The sequence below is a fragment of the Leopardus geoffroyi genome, chromosome C2 (assembly GCF_018350155.1).
Source record: "Leopardus geoffroyi isolate Oge1 chromosome C2, O.geoffroyi_Oge1_pat1.0, whole genome shotgun sequence".
NCBI classification, from domain to species: Eukaryota; Metazoa; Chordata; class Mammalia; order Carnivora; family Felidae; genus Leopardus; species Leopardus geoffroyi.
Genome location: NC_059333.1, coordinates 147,269,937 through 147,288,577, shown reverse-complemented (window position 1 = coordinate 147,288,577; position 18,641 = coordinate 147,269,937). Strand labels below are relative to the sequence as shown.

Genomic DNA, 18,641 nt, shown 5'->3' with positions numbered 1-18,641 from the left:
TGTGTGTGTGTGTGTGTATTTTAATAGATGAATGGGTTACTAAATGTAACCTGCGGATTTTTTTTCCTGTGTTACAAAACTTCTTCCCTTAATAAATAATCCATATGCATGGATGTGACCACTTTTCAGGAGATATAAAGTAATAGGACTAACTGCTTCCAAATCAGTAGTACATTCTTTTTTATACTGTGCACTTCTCCATGGCACTACATTTTACCTTATTTCTTTGCTCACAGAAATGAGTAAAATACTTATTAAATATTAATAGGAAACGAGCTAGGTTGGCCTTTCCTGGCATGCATTTCCTGGAACATTAAATCCAGGGAGCTGCTCTATGGAAGGAGGGCACTCTTAACGTATCAGTTTGGGAAGAACTCAAATCACGACAGCTAATAATTATAAAAATTGGCATTGATTGGTTGTTACTGGGTGTCAGCCTCCGTGCCACATGCGTTACAAACTCACCTCTTTAATCCTGTTTGTCCCACCCAGTTATAACACACAGTAGCATATTAAAGGCCCTGAGAAGTCCTGCAGTGAAGAAACTTGTTTAATTTTCTTTGGCCCAGCATTCCCCAAATTTATTTGCTTACAGAACCACTTATTTTTCAGCACCCCAGGGATGCTTATTAACACCTCATGCATCTATTGTTCTGCAAAACACAAATTGGAAAATGCTGCTTTAGAAAGGGAAATAAGTAGGAAAGCAGAATTATGGCAAAACAGATTATTGCAAGGAACTAAATAAGCATTGACCTTAAGGGTCTTTTAAATTAAGACAGCTATCTGCTGGATGCCAGGTGATAAGAAACGATACCATCTTTTTGGGCCCAGTGGCATAATCTCCCTTTAATTGTCCGAGAAAATCAAACTGTGTTTCTGAGGATCAGTATGTACCTAAGGAAAACTTTTCCATACTCATGGGATAGATTCTAAGATTTGACGGATCTAAACCTTATCCGTTAAAAAAAATGTTGGTTTGGGGACGCCTGGGTTAGCATCCGGCTTCAGCTCAGGTCACCATCTCATGTGCTGACAGCTCAGAGCCTAGAGCCTGCTTCGGGGTCTGTCTCCCCCTCTCTCTCTCTGCCCTTCCCCCAGTCATGCTCTGTCTCTCTCGCTTTCGCATTCAAAAACGTTTGTTTGGGTCATTAGGAAGGGGTCCTTTTTTTTTTTTAATGTTTATTTATTTTTGAGAGAGAGACAGACAGAACGAGAGCAGGGGAGGGGCAGAGAGAGAGGGAGACACAGAATCCGAAGCAGGCTCCAGGCTCTGAGCCATCAGCACAGAGCCCGACGGGGGCTCGAACTCACAAACCGTGAGGTCATGACTTGAGCTGATGTCAGAAGCTTAACTGACTGAGCCACCAGGCGCCCCAGGAAGGGGTCCTTAACATTGTCAGGGTGGGTAAAAATTGTGTCACTTTGGAATAGAAACTACGTAATTTGAAAGTAAGTTGAAGAAGTCTCTGTATGTATGCACAAGTGTGGACATACGTACACGTACGTGCTTACGTATGTGTGTTGTCAGAGCTTTCTCTGGCTGTAGAATGTGGTCTGATGTCTTGCAATACTAGTCGAGGCCCAGAAGGACTCCTTGTCTGGTTCTGTAGTCTGTTGAGTGTGGGCAAGGGGCTGCGAGTGGAGATGAAAAGGAAGAGAGATTGTTCCCTAGCAGACAAAAGAGCCCCGAGAATGGGTCCTACTGTCTTGTCTATTAAGAAAGGCATTCTTCCATCTGGCAAAGGCTGTATTCCTCTGTAAGTCTATTCTTCCCAAACTAAGTTTCCCTGAATGGATTTTTACACCAAGACTTAATGATTCTTGCGACCATCATCTGTCATGATGATCCTTACAGTGATAATATGTTATTCGAGTTTCCTTGAGAAAGCCCCTGCTTTCTTGCTCTGACTGGGACACGAAGCATTCAAAGACAGTGAAGAAAGGCACGGGAAGAATAGGAACAAATTATGAATCTGGCACCATTTAACTCTTGCAAAAATCCACTGGAGTGCAAAAATGATTCTGTGCTTCCGTTTCGTCAAATAATCTCGTCTTCACTTTAAAAAGAAGAGGAAGTGACTTACAGACCGCTAGGGAAAAGTCTGAGCAGAAATTTCGAGTCTGAAACCACGGGGACCTCATTCACCGTTGCATGTGACACAGCGCAGAGCCCAGAGAGTCCTGTGCTTCAAGGGGGCTCGGGAGATGTTGAGAGAAGGGCTATGGCAAGGAGGAAATGTCGAATTGATCAGGACATATGCTTCTGTGTCTGTGACGCTGGGGTGTTACACAAAAGAGTTCAGGGTGGGAATGAGGAACAGGGTACAAAATAGGAAACACGTATCAGACCCCGCTGTGTGCCAGGCACCGTCGTGGATGCCTTGTGTCTTTTAACTCATTCAATCCTACAACCACCATATGGGGCAGACTTCATTATCCTTGTTTTACAGAGGAGGGCCTGGGAACATAGGTAATTGGCGACCTGTGCCGGATCACACATCTGATGGTGGAGCCAGGACGGAAACCGCGTGGACAAACTTGCGGGTCTGCGCTCCTGACCACTGGACTACACTGCCCGGGAAACAGCGCAAGGTTAAGGGCAAGGCTTGGAAGCCAGACCCTCTCTCCCATCACTTAGCCTCCTTAAGCCTTAGTTTCCTTACTTCTTACTTATTGGACGAGAACATTAATTCCCATCTCATGGGGGGTGGGTATGGGCTGAGAGGGGCAAGACGGGGGTTACAAGGGGGCAGGAGGAACCTTTGGATGAGACAGACATGTTCGTTCCCTCGATTGTGGTGATGGTTCCCTAAGTGCCTACATATGTCAAAACTTAGCAAACTGCCCTCTTTATGCAGTGGGTGGCATTTCGTTCATACTTGGATCGAACTGTCAGCCAGCAAAACAGACTAGTCCAGGATCAAGCCAGCTTGCGCAGAGCTCCTACCAGTGCTTTCTAAACTGAGCATTGAGGGGACCCTGGGGCTGGAGGCTGAGGGCAGTGGTCGGGGCGGGCGGGGGTGGGAATCAGGGGGGTCGAGCTCAGCCTCCAGCTCTCCTTCCACTGACCTAGGTCACTGGTGGGGCTTGGTTTTCCCCGGGGAGGTTGCACCCAAGGGAAAGAAGAAGAGGGCCAGGGAAGGGCGTGGTGGGGGGTCCCCTACAACCTGCCTCGGAACCAAACATCGGCATCGCATCCTGTGTCAGATAAGCTCCCCCGGGGGAGCGCTCGTGCCCCTGGCAATGGAGACCACGCACGAGCGCCCACACTCCTTGACAGCCGTTCCAAGGACTGGGACACGAAGGGGAGTCCACACGGTGTCACGAAGAGGTTCTTCTCTGTGCTGCCTCAGGGATTTGTCAAAGTACAGCACCCCAAGGCCCCTTCCCTGGGACTGAGTCGGGGCATCTCCACGCCCCTGGGGTGCATCGAGGGGCTGTGCCAGGAGGACGCTGGTAGACTGGGCAGAGGGCTGGCTGTGGACTAAAGTGCCCTGGCTCCCAGCATGGCTCCCCTGTCTGTGTGACCCTCAGGCAAGTCATTAGTCGTCATGGACGATAGCCCCCTGTGGGTTAGGCAGTGTGAGGGGCTGAATTGTGAGCCCCCTCCGCCACTTCCTGTTTTGAAGCCCTAACCCCCAGTACCTCAGCGTGCAACCCTGTTTGGAGGTCAGATCTTTAAAGCGGTAATGGAGTTAAAATGAGGCCACCGGGATGGGCCCGAAGCCCATGTGACTGGTGTCCTCCTGAGAAGACGAGGGGAGAGCACACAGGTGCATGCACAGAGGAGAGGCCATGGGAGGCCACAGAGAGAAGGCGGCCCTACCCAAGTCAAAGACAGGGGTCTCAGCAGGGGCCAGCCCTGCCAACATCTTGAATTGGGACTTGCTAGCCTCCGGAATTGTGGGAAAATACATTCCTGTGGGCTAAGCCGCCCAGGCTGTGGGCTTTGCGACGGCAGGCCCGGCCAAATAGAGACGGGGACACTGCGCCTGGTGCCTGGCACACAGCTGAGCCCCGTAAACGGGAGTCAGCATTGTTGTTATACTAACTGTTTGAACAGAATATGCAGGAAGCCCCGAGTACTCGTCGCGGTGGCCGAGAGGAGCTCGTGGTGTTTCACGTCTGGCTCGGGGCTGCTTTCCTGCAGGGATCGTTCTCCCGCTGTGCCCTGAAGGCTGGGGGGGGGGGGGTGTCTGTGGGCACAGGCAGAGGGGGCAGCGCTTGGTATTGAGAAGCAGAGTGACTCTCTCTGTCCTGGTAGAGAGCTGGTGCCGTGTGCAAGCCTGTCGGTTATTTACGGTGCCGTGGACGGCCGGCATCTGGGGAGTGGTGCCCAGATGCGAAAAACTCCGACAAAGTGGGAAGGTGCTAGCAAGGAATCTGGTCACTGAGCTTCTAGGAGGCATTCTGAGCTCCTGGGGGTAATGTAAGTAAGACACCACCGGAGGCCGTAGCCGGGAGGCAATGGGATGCGTTTGCCTACCTCGGAAGGCTTTGGGGAGGCGTTCGGCGAGCCTCTTGTGAACCTTCCTTTCCTTCTTCCCAGCCGGCCAGGGGCTCCCTCCTCCCACAGACGGTGCCTCCCTGGGTTGTGAGACGGAGCTCACGTTTCACTGGGCTTGCTGGCCGTCTGTCCCACTGGACCTGCGGACGCCGTGACGGCAGGGGAGTTGCGGTTTCCGTCTCTGTCTCCTTGGGGGTGCTGAATACATGCTTGTTCGTGTGAGTTTCTGAATACAGGTCTCATACTCTCTATTAGCCAACACTTAACTCTAAGATGTTTGTTCACTCTGAGCCAGGCCCTGTTCTGTGCACCTCAAAGTTAGTAACTCATTGGGGCGCCTGGGTGGCTCCGTCGGTTGAGCGTCCGACTTCGGCTCAGGTCATGATCTGGCAGTCCGTGAGTTTGAGCCCCGCGTCGGGCTCTGTGCTGACATCTCGGAGCCTGGAGCCTGTTTCGGATTCTGTGTCTCCCTCTCTCTGCCCCTCCCCTGCTCATGCTGTGTCTCTCTCTCAAAAATAAACATTAAAAAAGAATAATAACTCATTTAATTCTCTAACTGCCCCCTTTGAAGTCCCTGCTCTCGAGGCACAGGAGGGTCAGTGCTTACCCAGGGCCTCATGCCTCCTCGGAAGGAGGATTCAGACCCAGGCTATCTGGCTCCAGAATTCAGCCACAGGACATCCTGTCGCCACCCTGGGGTCAGTGGTCACTTTTGGCAATACTTCCCTTTCTCATCGAGGATTCTTAACCTTTTATATAACCTCCTGCATTCTGGTGATGCCTGTGTGCTCTTTCCTGGAATGCCGCTTTTAACTACGTTAAAAACATAAAATGCGTAGGATTACAAAGGAAACCAATTATAGTGAAATACAGCTATTGAGATATTAAAAATATCCTAATGGGTTCATTTGCAAGATGATAATATACGCACCTCTTTATTAACATGTGCAATGACAAGAGCTAGCAGTAGCTTTAATAGCTACTGTGATTCCCAGTCGTCAGTAGTATTTGGAGAGATCACGAAGTGAAATTTGGAGACATTCGCAATAACGATAAAGCGATACTGAAGATGCCTGAGATTTCTGTTGGTGACAAAGTCACAGGCACTTCTCGTACGGTTATGGGTTGTTGTCTACGTTCATACTAGAAGGAAAGGCAAATTGCAGTTAGAAATTAGTAAAAATGAGAATGTATATTTTCTATCATCCAAATACACAGGTCTCCTCTAAATTCAAGAACTCTGTGTGGACTCCAGGTCAAGGACCGCGGTTCTGGACACTCTAGATGTGGACCAGCAGAATCAGCATCACCTGGAAGCTTGTCGAAAGAGAATGTCACCCCCACGCCAGACCCATGCATCGCAGTCTGTTCTTCAACAAGATCTCCGAGTAATCTGTGTGCACATAATGATTTGAGAGGCAAGGCAAAACAAAAACTTGACCAAGCCTGCTTGGGTCAGACCAGCTAAGAGCTGAGTAGTTGATCAGTATCAAAAAGGTATGATTGTAGGTGTGTTTCCTACCATTCTCTCTGCTTTTTGTAACTTCCACCCTAGGGTGGGGGATAAGTTCATCGATTGGTGACATTGGACAATGGCTACTGCTGGTATATATAGCTTCTCGGTCTCCCCTTGGGATCACCAGCCCTTGGGCGAGAGTGTTTTATTCTCTTTACTTGTCTCCCCCGGGTGATGGGTGGATTGATAGGCGGGTTCTGTTCCTTGAAAGGGGTTAGTGGGAAGTTGTCTACTGTTTCACCTGTGACAGGGGGCAAGTTAGTATGCTTCGCACGGAGGAATATTTTGGATCTTAGACCCAAGTCCAGTTCTCCAAGCCAGCTTCACCAGCATCAGAACGGAAATAGCAATTTAATTGTTTTCCCGGCCCTATTTCTTAATTGGTTCCACAATTTCTGAAGAAGGATTTAATTAATTAGTCCCCTCAAATCCTAACAATGCTGATTGTTGGGAAACATAGAGCCAAGCGTATGAAAGTCTAAGAATGCGTTTTTGTAATAACCTTGTTCCTGGATCATTTCTATGGTCCTGCTCTCGTTTTTTCCTTCTATTTCCCCCTTTCTTTGAATCTGTGTTCTCTCTCTGTTATGTTATCTTGTTCTGTTTTCTCTATCCTTATAAGCCTTTTAAAACCATTTTTAGAATAGGGTAGGGCACAGATTCATAAATAAAGACCTAACTATGAAAGCAAGTAAATATAAATCTCAGTAGGCACAGGCTAAACCCACGTGGGGGCCATTGCATTGCACAACTGTGGGGGATGCTATTCTTATTGTTTATGTAAATAGTGCTCTTTGAGCACCAACAGAGCACAAGGTGAATAGTGAAATTATGCAACGGTGGCTGCGGTCCAGGACTTTGGACAAATTTAGTCTCTGTAGACTAGTTGGCAATGCGTTACCGAAAAATGATGAAGAAGTTTCTAGTAACCAAGGGCATTTCGGGTAGGCTGTTCATTTGTAAAACTGTTCTTAAAACATTCCAAAAATGTTCTACACTCTCGGGATACATGGATGAATGGAGGTGGCCTCCTTCTTCTCTTAGCTTAGAGTATTTGATGATTTGAAAGCCAGGAATTGGAACACGGCAGGGGGACAGGATCGGGACATTCTCCTGCCAAATGAGTCCAAATGCTTCCCATTGCAGGTAGAGTGCCTTACTTGGGCTCCTGTGAGCTGCACGGTCCAGCTGTCCCCGCCTTTTTACCTGCCTTCCCCGCCACACTCACTTCCCTGTTCACTAGGCTTCGGCCACGTGGGCTATTCCTTGGCTCCAACAACTGCCCAGACTCCATTCATCCTCAAGGCTCTCGGCATATACTCCTCCCCCTGCCTGGAACACCCTACCCTGCCAGCTTTACCAGTCCAGCGCCAGTCATCATCCTACAAGGCTCGACTCAAATGTCACTCTTTCGGAGAAGCCTTGGCTGGCTCCTCAGACCAAGCTCCCTGTTACACCCTTCCCAGCCCCTACCGTGTTGTGGATGGGTAGTTGTTTCCGTCATCATTTCTTTAGGGTCGTTTTTCCTACCAGACCGTAAGCTCCTGAGATCATGGGCTGTGCTCGTCCTGTTGATTACCACTTTATTGCCAGCTAGGCCTGCAGTGCCCAGCACAGAGTAGGGCTTCGTTGAATAATCTGCTGAATGAGTAAATGGAAAAAATGGAAAGAAGGCCCATGGATACTACTGAAATGGTGGAAAACATATTGAATGAGGCAAATGTAAACGTGAAGTGGAGCATGTTTATGTCATTTTTAAAAAGAAGGGAGAAGATGAGTTCCACTCATTGCCTGAACATGTTGAGAGGCCGTTGTACGCGAGTTGGGCCAGCTGTGGGGTTCACTGTAGGAGACGAGCAGCTCTCCCATTTTCCAGAAATGCCAGGTGTTGGAAGATGGGTTAAAACTGCATAAAAAGAAGAAAAGTTGGACCTGAAGAATTTTCTGAATTTCGAGAATAATGAAATTTGGACAAGAAAGGCAGCATGTCCTAGTGGTGAGGAGTCAGACATTGGGTTCAAAGTCTTACTTTACTGCTTACTAGCTCTGTGACCTTGGGCAAATTACCTATCTTCTCTGTGTGTCATTAAAAGAGAGAGAGAGAGAGAGAGAGAGAGAGAGAGAGAGAGAGAGAGAAAGGCTTTTGGGTGCCTCAGTTGGTTAAGTGTCCTACTTCGGCTCAGGTCATGATCTCATGGTTTGTGGGTTCAAGCCCCATATCGGGTTCTGCACTGACAGCTCAGAGCCTGGAGCCTGCTTTGGATTCTGTCTCCCTCACTCTCTGCCCTTCCCCCACTCACACTTTGTCACTCTCTCTGTCTCTCCCAAAAATAAATAAATAAAAGTTATAAAAAAATAAAAGAGAGAGAAAGAGGATAATAATGGCACCCACATCATAGGCAGGGTGAATATGTAATTTATTATTTCACCCCAGACACTTTTGAGAATAAAGCGTGGGGGAACTATCAATAATTTTTGCTGGGATAATAAGAGTAAATTGGTACTACACCCCACACAGGAAGAGGTAGGTCATTCTACTCATGAAGTGTTAAAAGGATTAAAGAAATTAATGCATGTAACTTACTTAGAGGCATGCCCGACACACATTAGTGCTCAGTAAAGACTAGTTATTACCGTTAAGAAGCGGTAGAATCTTCCTGGAGACTTTAGGAAAAGATGCACAGTTGATTATATGGGTTGGAGCTTATAACTCAGGGTGCATTAGGATCTAATTGCTTGACTTTTGAACCCTTCTTTCTTTTTAATCTTTAGTTGAAAATGAAGTACAGTACCCCTAGAAAAATAGACGTATAAGAACTGCGTAGCTTACTGAGTTACCACAATTTGAGCAATCCAGAAACCACCCCGTTACCACTACCCAGATCAAAAAGTAGAATATTGCAGACCTCCAGAAGTCCCCCTGTTATCCCTTCCCAGCCACCAACCCATTGCCTCCGCCCCAGGAATAACGAAAGTTTCCTGACCACCAACCAACTCCACGGGTGAGGCTTGCCTGCTTTTATTTATTTGTTCTATTGCTGATGGATATTTGGTTAACTTCCAGTTTCTGGGTATGATGAAAAATGCTGCTACAACCATTCCTATATTTTGGGGGCACGCAAGTGTGTACTCTGTCGGGTACATGGTCTGCCTGGGAGCGCGATCATTGAGCTACAGGGGGTGCGTTGTTCAGCTTTGGTAGATTCTGCCGAGCAGCTTCCCAAGGTTGTTGGGACAAATTCACTCTTGCACCAGGGTTTATGAGAATTCTGGCTGCTCTCATTCTCACCACCGTTAGGCATTGTTGGTCTTTTTGATTTTAGTCATTCCGGAGGTTATCTCCTTCTGCATTTTTGTTTTTGTCTTTGTTTTTAAATGCTCACGAATTCTACCTAATTGTAACAACAGACTCCTCATTTTCTGAGAGTCTAAGTGTCTGGTTCTGAGCCGGTGCTTTGTAGCTAATACTTCATACGGTCCAGGCAAGAACCCTCTGAGTGAAGTGTTCTTGTCCTCATGTTAGAGGTGAGGACCAGAGAGATCGAATCACTTTCTCAAGGCCACAGAGATCTTACATGGCAGGGCTCTGGTCTTGTTTAGTCGGGTTCAGTTTGATCCCGGAGCCCAAGCGCCCTTCTGACTATACGGTGGGGTTGACACCGCAGGGGCGAAGATGGAGGAGAAAAAATGGTGACATCGGTAGAACCGTAAGGACAAACTGAGTCCAGCAGCTGTCCTTGGGACTTCCTGTGTGACAAGTTCTGGGGCTACAAGTGGTCTCCTGGTCTCACCACAGGGCACTGTGTGTGCTTCCCTCCCAAGCCTTTAGAGATCTGTCCTTTCTTCGTTCCCAAGGGACAAACACCTTAAGAGTGCTGGGCCAGAAAGCTGGAATGAACACCACACCCCGTCCTGGCCACAGATCGGCTTGTTCTGTTCTCCTCCTGCTTCTTTATGCAAGAGGACCCATCCTTTGTTTGAAGGGCTGCCTTGAGTTGCTCCCCATGGAGGGGGGGGAGGGGCTCGGGGCTCTTCCTTTGCCCAGGTGGTGCTGATCTCATTGCCCTGCCTCTGAGCGACGAGTCCCATCGCCATCCGCGGCATCCGGAGGCTGGGATGCTGACCTCTGGGTAGAAGCTGCGAAAGTGGGGACCACGTTTGGGAGTGGCCCCCTTCCCCTGAGGTCTTCCTGAGGTTCCCCACTTTTCCTCCCCTGTCACAGATCTGGATCTCCTTGCAGCCGCCTCCTCTGTCTCTGCCCCGCTGACCTCTGCCACGTGCCCTGAGTACACTGTTCTTTCACATGTGACGGGAATATGGCTGAGCCACCTGGAGGCTTGCCTCCAACCTCCGTGCTCCCAGTCTATCCAGAGATCTGAAAAACTGGACACGTCTTTAATTTAGGTATTGGCAACCCTTCACATTGTAAAATAAACATAAATAGTAAAACCACCAAAACAAACAACTTAGTGAATCATTTATACGGCAACTATTGCCTTGGTCAAGAAACAGAACATTGCCAACCACCCCAGAGGCCCTCACGTGCCCTGCCCCGTCACCGCCCCTCATCCTCCCCGAAGCACCCACTCCCTCACTCGTACAGCCATCACGTCCTCGAGTGACTGTGTGTAGTTTCATCACTGACGTGTGCATCCTTAGCCGCTAGAGCAGATTTCTCTTTTTGACGATGCTGCAGGTGTTTGCGTAGACAGTAAGATGCTCTACAGATCATCTCTCATGCTTTGCCTCTGCTGTCTCTCCCGCACGCTGGTTTTTTCCATTCTGCTTCTGCTTGCAAACTATATGCTGCCCTTAGGGCTCCCCACCTCCCACAGCCACTGGCTTGTGTTTTCTGGTTTCCCATTTAGACTGCCTTTTTTCCTTTGGGGAGCAGCCTTTGAAAATCCTGGTGAATACAGTTCTGTGTCTCCTACTCCTTGCCTCCTGCCTTTGTGTGTGCTTACGGTAACCTGTTTCCTCCTTGGCTCTTGGGAGACTCCATTTTGCCCTTCAAGGCCTAGGTCAAATGCCACTTTCTCCATGAGCCCTTTCCTAACTCGTTCCGCAGACTCATTTCACTTTCCTGTGTGTCCCCAAAGCCTCTCTTCGCCAACTGCATTTTCTGTGTTCCCTTGACTGTGAGGTAATACTGTGCTTGAATATCGGTCTTTCAGGTTGACCGGGTCGTGAGGTCATAGTAGGTGATCAATAAATGTCTCTTGAGAGAATAAGGACTATAAAGGCCTATGCAAATTCTCTATAATAAAGTTATTACACGGAGCGAGAGCTTACGGAAATAATAAACTGGGAGTGGGCAGAAGCAAGCTTATTTTTAGCTGCAATTGTCATGTAGCAAACCCACAGGATACATGAAAAACATGGTCAGAGAATGTGGGGAGAGGGGATGGTGGGGATGCTCCAAGGAGATGAAATAATGCTCTAAAGCAAGCACAAATTGTGAGCTGGGAGACGAATTTGTGGCTTTTTTCCCTGTTACTTTTAATTAAATGACCTCTTATAGTTTAGTAGAATCCTTAAAATGTGACAGCCACATCTTTTTTTTTTTTTGTTTGTTTTTGCAACTAAAGCAGTACATGGATGATGGTCAACAAATATTCAAACAGTGAAAAGGGGCACGGAACGAAAAGAATAAAGCTTTCTTCCCCACCATACCCTTAAACCACTTGTCTAATTTTCTAGACTCTTTTAAAGAAAATTCCTAAGTACTTTCTTCAACCACTGTAAAGCACTTCAAATATTTACTTACCCTAGAAAGGGGGGGGTTCCGAGTGTGGACTTTGGCATCAGTCCGATATGGGTTCTAATTGCACTACTTACTTCCTGTTGACTTACCGGAGGCAAAATTCCTCCATAATCTTGAATTAAATTTTGATTTAACTACCCTGGAATCTTAAGGATGATAAAAGTTTACTTTGTCTTGGGGCGCCTGGGTGGCTCGTGGGTTCAGCCTCCGACTCTTGGTTTCGGCTCAGGTCACGGTCTTGGCGGTTCGTGGGTTCGAGCCCCACACTGGGCTCCGCACTGACCGTGTGGAGCCTGCTTGGGATTCTCTGTCTCCCTCTCTCTCTGCCTCTCCCCTGCTCACTCTCACTCGCTCTCTCAAAAGAAAGAAATAAACACTTTTTTAAAAAGTTTACTTTTTCTTTTTTCATGCCCCTTCTTCTTGATGTTGTTTTTGCTTAATCTCTTGGACGGAGAGTCAGAGAACCTGGATCTTATCTTATTTCAGTCGTTTAGTCTCTACATGATCTAAGGTGGGACCCTCAGCCCTTTCTCTGTGTGACCTTGGGCAGCCCCTAAGCTCTTTCGGTCTGAGCTTCTTCACGGGAAGGTAGGTGGTTTCTACTAGATGGGTCCTTCCAGCTCTAAAATCCCATGGCTCCGTAGTTCAGTGATGTGATGGATTTCATGAAGCCACTCTCTTGCTTTCCTCCATGACCTGGAGCACACACGCACCCAGGTCCTAAAGTCCTTCCTGGAGACTGGAGTCGCGTGCCTTTCCTTCCCTCAGAAGGCTGTCGTGCAATTAATGAATTAATACCAGTACCCCTTTGAACTCTCCAATGTGGGAGAAGGGTGATGGGTAGAGAAACCGTTGCTTATTATTATTTTTAGAAAGAGCCTGAAGGGGGCTGTGACAGCACTGTCAGCAGTAGGCCTGCAGCTATCTACTTAACCGGAGCTTTCTTGTCTCAGCCATCCTGCCTGTTGATTTGAAATCATGGGAGCACTCGGGAAAAGATGGTTCTGTGGCTCAGGGTGACAGAAGAATGGAAAACAAGTGGTCCTTCCAGAATATTTATGGGTCACTTTATGTTCCCCAGAGCGTGCAGGAAGGCATGTTGCAAAAATACGTGTTTAAATCAATACTTGGGATATTTTTTTGCAGGGCTCACTGTGATTTAGGCTTTTTAAATATATGTAATGCCGTATTTCTAGCACACTGGGAGATAGAGAATCCACTTGGTTCTTTTATGTGAGGGTGGTAAATCACAGAGCTGTAATAGAGATGTGAAATGGGCATTAAGCGAAAAACAAGCAGGCAGAGATGAACCCTTCTGAAGTGTCATAATCTATTTCAGTTTTCTAAATGAAATTGGGTTTTCCCGGTGAGCCTAAAATATAGTTTCTCATCTCTAGCTGATACAAGCTCTTCACAGTGGGAGGGGAGGGGGGTGTGTATGTGTGGAGGGGGCTGAGGAGGGGGGGAGACACCCAAAGCAGGGGGAGACTGGAGAGAAGAAAAGTGTCTTTTAGTAAATCTAATGCAATGTGAAGCTGGAAATAAAGCTGGCTCATCACAAGCTGCAGCAAAATTACTCCAAAGGACTTCTGCAGGCATTTCACAGAAAAGGATATCCAAAGAGCCAGTAAAGCTTACGAAAAGGTGCTTGACGTCATTAGTCCACAGGGACGTGTAAATTTTAACCACAACAAGATATCACGACATACCCAATAGAACGGCTAAAAGTAAAAGGACTCACCACACCAAATATTCGTGAGATGCGCGTTGGTAAAATGACTTTGCACAACTATTTTTGGAGTATTGCTTGCAGGTAGATCAAAGCTAAACCTACGCCTATCTGACAGCCTAGAAATTCCACTACAAGGCATGTGTAAGACCTTTCATATCATCTTTATTCACAATAGCCTCAAACAGGAAACAGATGACCATCAACAGTATAATAGATAAATGAAGTGTGTTATACTTACATGCTACACAGCAAGAAGACCGCATGGCTGCTGTATGCAGCAATGTGGATGATGCTCACCAATATAACGTTGAGTAAGCCAGATTCAAAAGAACATTTATCGTGTGATTCCACTATACGAAATTCAAGAATAAGCAAAATTAATCTATGGTGATAGAAATAAGACCAGTGGTTACTTTGGGGCATGATTGGGAGGGGCATGAGGGAACCTTCTGGAGAGTTGGAAATGACCTATATCTCAATTTAATTGGTGGTTACACAGGTGTAAGCATACGTAAAAGTTTACTGGGCTTTATACACTATATTTGTGCTTCTTTGTCAATCAAATATGTCAATCAAAAAGGAAAAAAAATCAAATCCATTTGGCTCTAAATTTCTGCAAATTAGATTCTACTGGTACTTTCTGGGGAAAGGAGACTTGCCTGTGTCTTCCCATTATACTTTGAGCTCTTGAGGGTATTCAATGTCATTGCCAAATCCACAATGCTTCGGCACATGACACGCCCCCTGAATAACTTCACTAAATATTTAGGTCCTGGGTTCCGCCTTCGGTGGACCCCCCCAGGTTGAGGTGAAGTTCATGGCTTTTGATGTGTTCCTTCCCTTCAGGATATGAGTAGCTTTATTTCTCAAACCTTGTCCTTTCTTATGGCCTCCAGGAAAGGGCATGTTTTACACCGGAAACGCATGGACTTTAGAATCAAATAAATTAAGCCTCCTAGCTCTGCCACTCCCAGCTTTGCAACTCAGGTGATTTACTCTGTCTCTCTGGGTCTAAGATGAGGTCAATGACATTTACATTGCAGGCTTATGATACAGGTTACAATTATAGTTTTGCGAAGGCTGTTGACATAGCCTACCTAGTACCTAGAAGTAGGTGCTCAATCAGTGTTAATGATCTCACCTGTTGTTTTCTTTTCCATAATTGGAATTAGCATACCTGAAGACCTGGCAGAATTTCCAGGAAGTGGCATTTCTCTGCTTTTCCACAGTTCACGTCCCAACCATGTGGACACTTCCACTCTGAAATTTGGTTGATTATCTTGCCTGTGTGACACAGAAACCAATTCCCAGCTGCCCTCTGAGAATTATCAAAACCTTTATCGGAGGACAAAGAATCCCTTTAAGGTTATGGAGGGTAAGGAAATCTAGAAGCATTACTCTCTCCTTCCATGTCTCTTTGTGCACTTCCTGAGAACTTTTATAACTGTCCACTTTAAAAGTTACTCCACATCATTTATTGGACGCTCTGGGGGCAGTCTATGAACTAAAATCAAATGCATAGAACATGCCCCAAATCTATCATGATGAGAAGATTTAAATGTACACTTAGGCCAACTGAACTTCAAAATCCTTTCCCCGTGATTTCCTCATGTTTCCCCAAAGACCAATAGGAGGTTGTTAAAATGAAATCAGGTCGAAGGAATGGGCTCCTAGTTTTAATTTGAGGGGAAAAGGAAACATTAAACCATATGCAATTATGAAGTCAATTGTCCTGAGTTTGGATGCTTTCATTCTAATGAAGGTTAAAATAGTTGAGTGTGGACAGTGAAGAAAATGAGAATCTCCTGTTAATGGTTCTTGAGAACTACCCAGTCTTGCTCAGGCCCAAACGGGAAAGAATAAAGTAAGACCCGTTTTGTGAAAGTTGTTGGGCAAGGCACTGTTCTTCTCAACTTGGCTCTTCTTTTCTCTCTTTTTTAAATTTTTAAAAAAATGTTTTTATTTATTTTTGAGACAGAGAGAGACAGAGCCTGAGCAGGGGAGGGGCAGAGAGAGAGGGAGACACAGAATTCAAAGCAGGTTCTAGGCTCTGAGCTGTCAGCACAGAGCCTGATGCGGGGCTTGAACTCATGGACTATGAGATCATGACCTGAGCTGAAGTCGGACGCTTAACCGACTGAGCCACCCAGGTGCCCCACAACTTGGCTAGTCTTAACTCCTGTCAAACTTTTTTCTTAGCCAACGATTGCATAGACAAGTATTTCCCAAATTCTTCCTTAAGGGCAACATGTCCCGCTACATGCTTCCATGGCATCCCATGGACAAGGAAGTTTGGGCATCCCAGAGTCTCCTTGGAGATTTACACTTACATACATGCAATAAATTCCCCGTGTTGTTAAATCAGCTTTTCTACAAATGATTTGAATCCTCGAGTCCCATTTTGATTTAAGAGTAATGGCCTATGGAGTACAATGTGGGAGATCTTGGCACAGATATATGCTGTCAGTGACTAAAATCTAAAACTAAAAGTGTCTTTTCCCACAAATGTCACTATCGTACTTGGTTTTCTAGAGCTTTTATAGAGTCTATTAAATTAAAATTATGAACTTGCCCAATTTATATCCAATTATATTATCTCTACAACTTAAAGTCTATCATCAATCCCATACGAAACCTATTATTTTGCTCTCTCTACTCATTTTGATTAAACCTAATATTCAAGATTCAATTATGTAAATAAAGTAAGGCAGTGTTTACCAATCTTGTTTCCATTTGGAAACGTTCCCTTATTAGCACAGGCTCTAACGCCCATCTTGTGCATATAAATCTATTTCAGTGTGCACGTATCTTTTCCGGAATGCACACTTCTCATCCTGATTTCTCATAAGGAGCGTTCTGTGAACTCCCGGACACAGTAAGAGGATCATGGCCTTAGAGGCAGCCTGATGTAGGTTTGAGTTCAAGCTCTGAGCCAAGTCATTCTGAGTTGCTTAGTCTCAGTTTTCCCATCTTTCAAAAATATTTCTTTATTTGTGTATGCATGCAATAAAGAAATTTCTCGTGATGTTAAATCAGTGCTTCTCCAAATGATTCGAATCCTAGAGTCCCATTTTGATGTAGAGTAATGGCCTATGGAGGACAGTGCAGAAAATCTGGGTATAGACACATGTTGTCAATGACTGAAATCTGCAACTAAAAGCGTTATACACAATGTCACATTAGTTTCAGGTGTGCAACATAGTGATTCCACAACTCTATGCATTATGCTGTGTTTACAAGTGTAGCTACTGTCTGTCATCACACAAGGCTATTACTATACCATTGGCTATACTCCCTATGCTGTGCCTTTCATCCTTGTGACTCACTCGTTCCAGAACTGGGAATCTGTATCTCCCACTCCCCTTCATCCGTCTTGTGCCCCCTACCATCTTGAAAGTCTGGATATTAAAACTTACCTTAGATACTTGGTGTAAGGATTCAAGGAGATTTTCTATCTTCTTTCTCTCTATCGATCTATCGATTTATCTAGTCTACTCTCCTCTCTCAGTTTTACATCAGCCTCCATTGCACACAATTACTTTATAAATGGCTTCACTCTTTTTTTTTTTCTAGCTGGAGTTGATGACCTAAAACGTGTGTTGTCTTTTCCTCTCATCCTAATTATCTACTGTTTAATGCACACATTGAATTGAGGTTTTCTTCCTGTATAAACAGCCATTATGAGTACCCACTGACGTGGATATATGGATATATAACTGACAAAGCAAAGTTTAGATTGGTTTCCTGCCCTGAATATTATTTTTATAATTCTCTGGCTCTAATTTTTAAAAGTCACCTTGGTCCTGAAGTTGTAGGTGGGTATTGACTGTCAGGTCTCTCTTCCATAGGTTGTCGGATCATTGTCATCTGCAGCCATTGTTTTCTCTGTGTCATACGCTGAAGATGTAGCTGATGAAGATTTGGTTCAGTTTCCTGAGGGAAAAATGAATATCCGAGGGCAGTAAAGGGACACATTTCAGATTTCAAATTCCAACCTACAACTGCAAAGGAACAATATCGATGCTCGTCGGGGGCTTGTTCTGACTCACCCATTTTTTTTTTTTTTTTTCAGTAGAGAGCTCCAGACTGTAGCAGTGGCTTGGTTACCGAGTAAATTGTCTTGAAATAAGCTTTCAGTGGTGAGTTAGAGTCTGGCCGGATTCTTTGCCTCCTCTTTAAACATGCTCCATAGAGTGTTTGTTCTGCAGGATGGTTGACTCAGAAACTTTAAAGACCAGGAAAGTAAGTGGAGTGTGTGCATGCAGGTGTGTTTGAGACATGGGGGAGAAGGCGGGCACGTGTGATGTATGTGTTTGTGTGCTTTCAAAAAGGCAGGCAAACTTATCCAGGGTGGAAATTTGCAGCACAAATTAAGGTTCTCAAGCTTCTTATTCTTTCAGTCTGTCTTTCAGAAGGCAGAGAAATGCCCTCTTTCCTTTGTCAGAATCTGAATGGTGGGAATTTGCTAAGACAGGACATTTTCTTGAAGAAATACCCAAAATCGACTTCACAAATCTAGTCTGAGAGAGTTTTTTTTTTTTGTATTCTTCTGGGTTGGCACCTAATGTTCCACTGTTTGCTGTAAGGATCAAAGCGACTATTATTTTTGAAAGTGGCTACTTTGTAACCAAGAAGTTGTCTGCCAACCCAGAAAACCTGGATACCAGCAGTATTTATCTGTGGAAAGATTATCATTAGAAAGAATTTTCTGGAAGTTCTCGAAATTCTCTTTATAATGATCTTTCCCTGAAGGACGAGGAAGGGAGAGCAAATACTGTTATTGTGTAAGTCATGAGGATTGTGCCATGAAAGCCACCTTGAATGGGTCACTGGATGTGATCACAAGAATGTCTTTGCAATGGAGGAGAAAGTTGTAATGGTTGGGAAAACTACATAATGTAAGAAAAGTGGTGTAGGACATATGATGAGATAACTTGTGAAGTACAAATTTGAACTTGACCTTCAAAAAAAAAAAGCAGCCTAGTAACGTGTCAGTGGCACTCTCGTCCATCAACAGCTCTGTTTGTATGGTCCCGACACTCAGATTCTGATCTCTCGAACTCTTGCACCTTGAAAAAGAACAAGAATTCTCTGGAAATTATTTGATTCCAACCTTGGG

The 18,641-nt window shown here is 45.6% G+C and overlaps 1 long non-coding RNA gene across 1 annotated transcript in view; it reads left to right on the top strand.

Moving 5' to 3' along the window:
* LOC123575743 overlaps positions 1 to 17,694 on the top strand; it is a 44,817-nt gene extending 27,123 nt beyond the window's left edge. Inside the window, exons 3-5 of the long non-coding RNA XR_006700972.1 lie at positions 5,729 to 6,007; positions 14,695 to 14,897; positions 17,371 to 17,694. This is a non-coding gene — a long non-coding RNA (uncharacterized LOC123575743). The remainder of the gene's footprint in view (positions 1 to 5,728; positions 6,008 to 14,694; positions 14,898 to 17,370) is intronic.
* Positions 17,695 to 18,641: the final 947 nt, after the last annotated feature.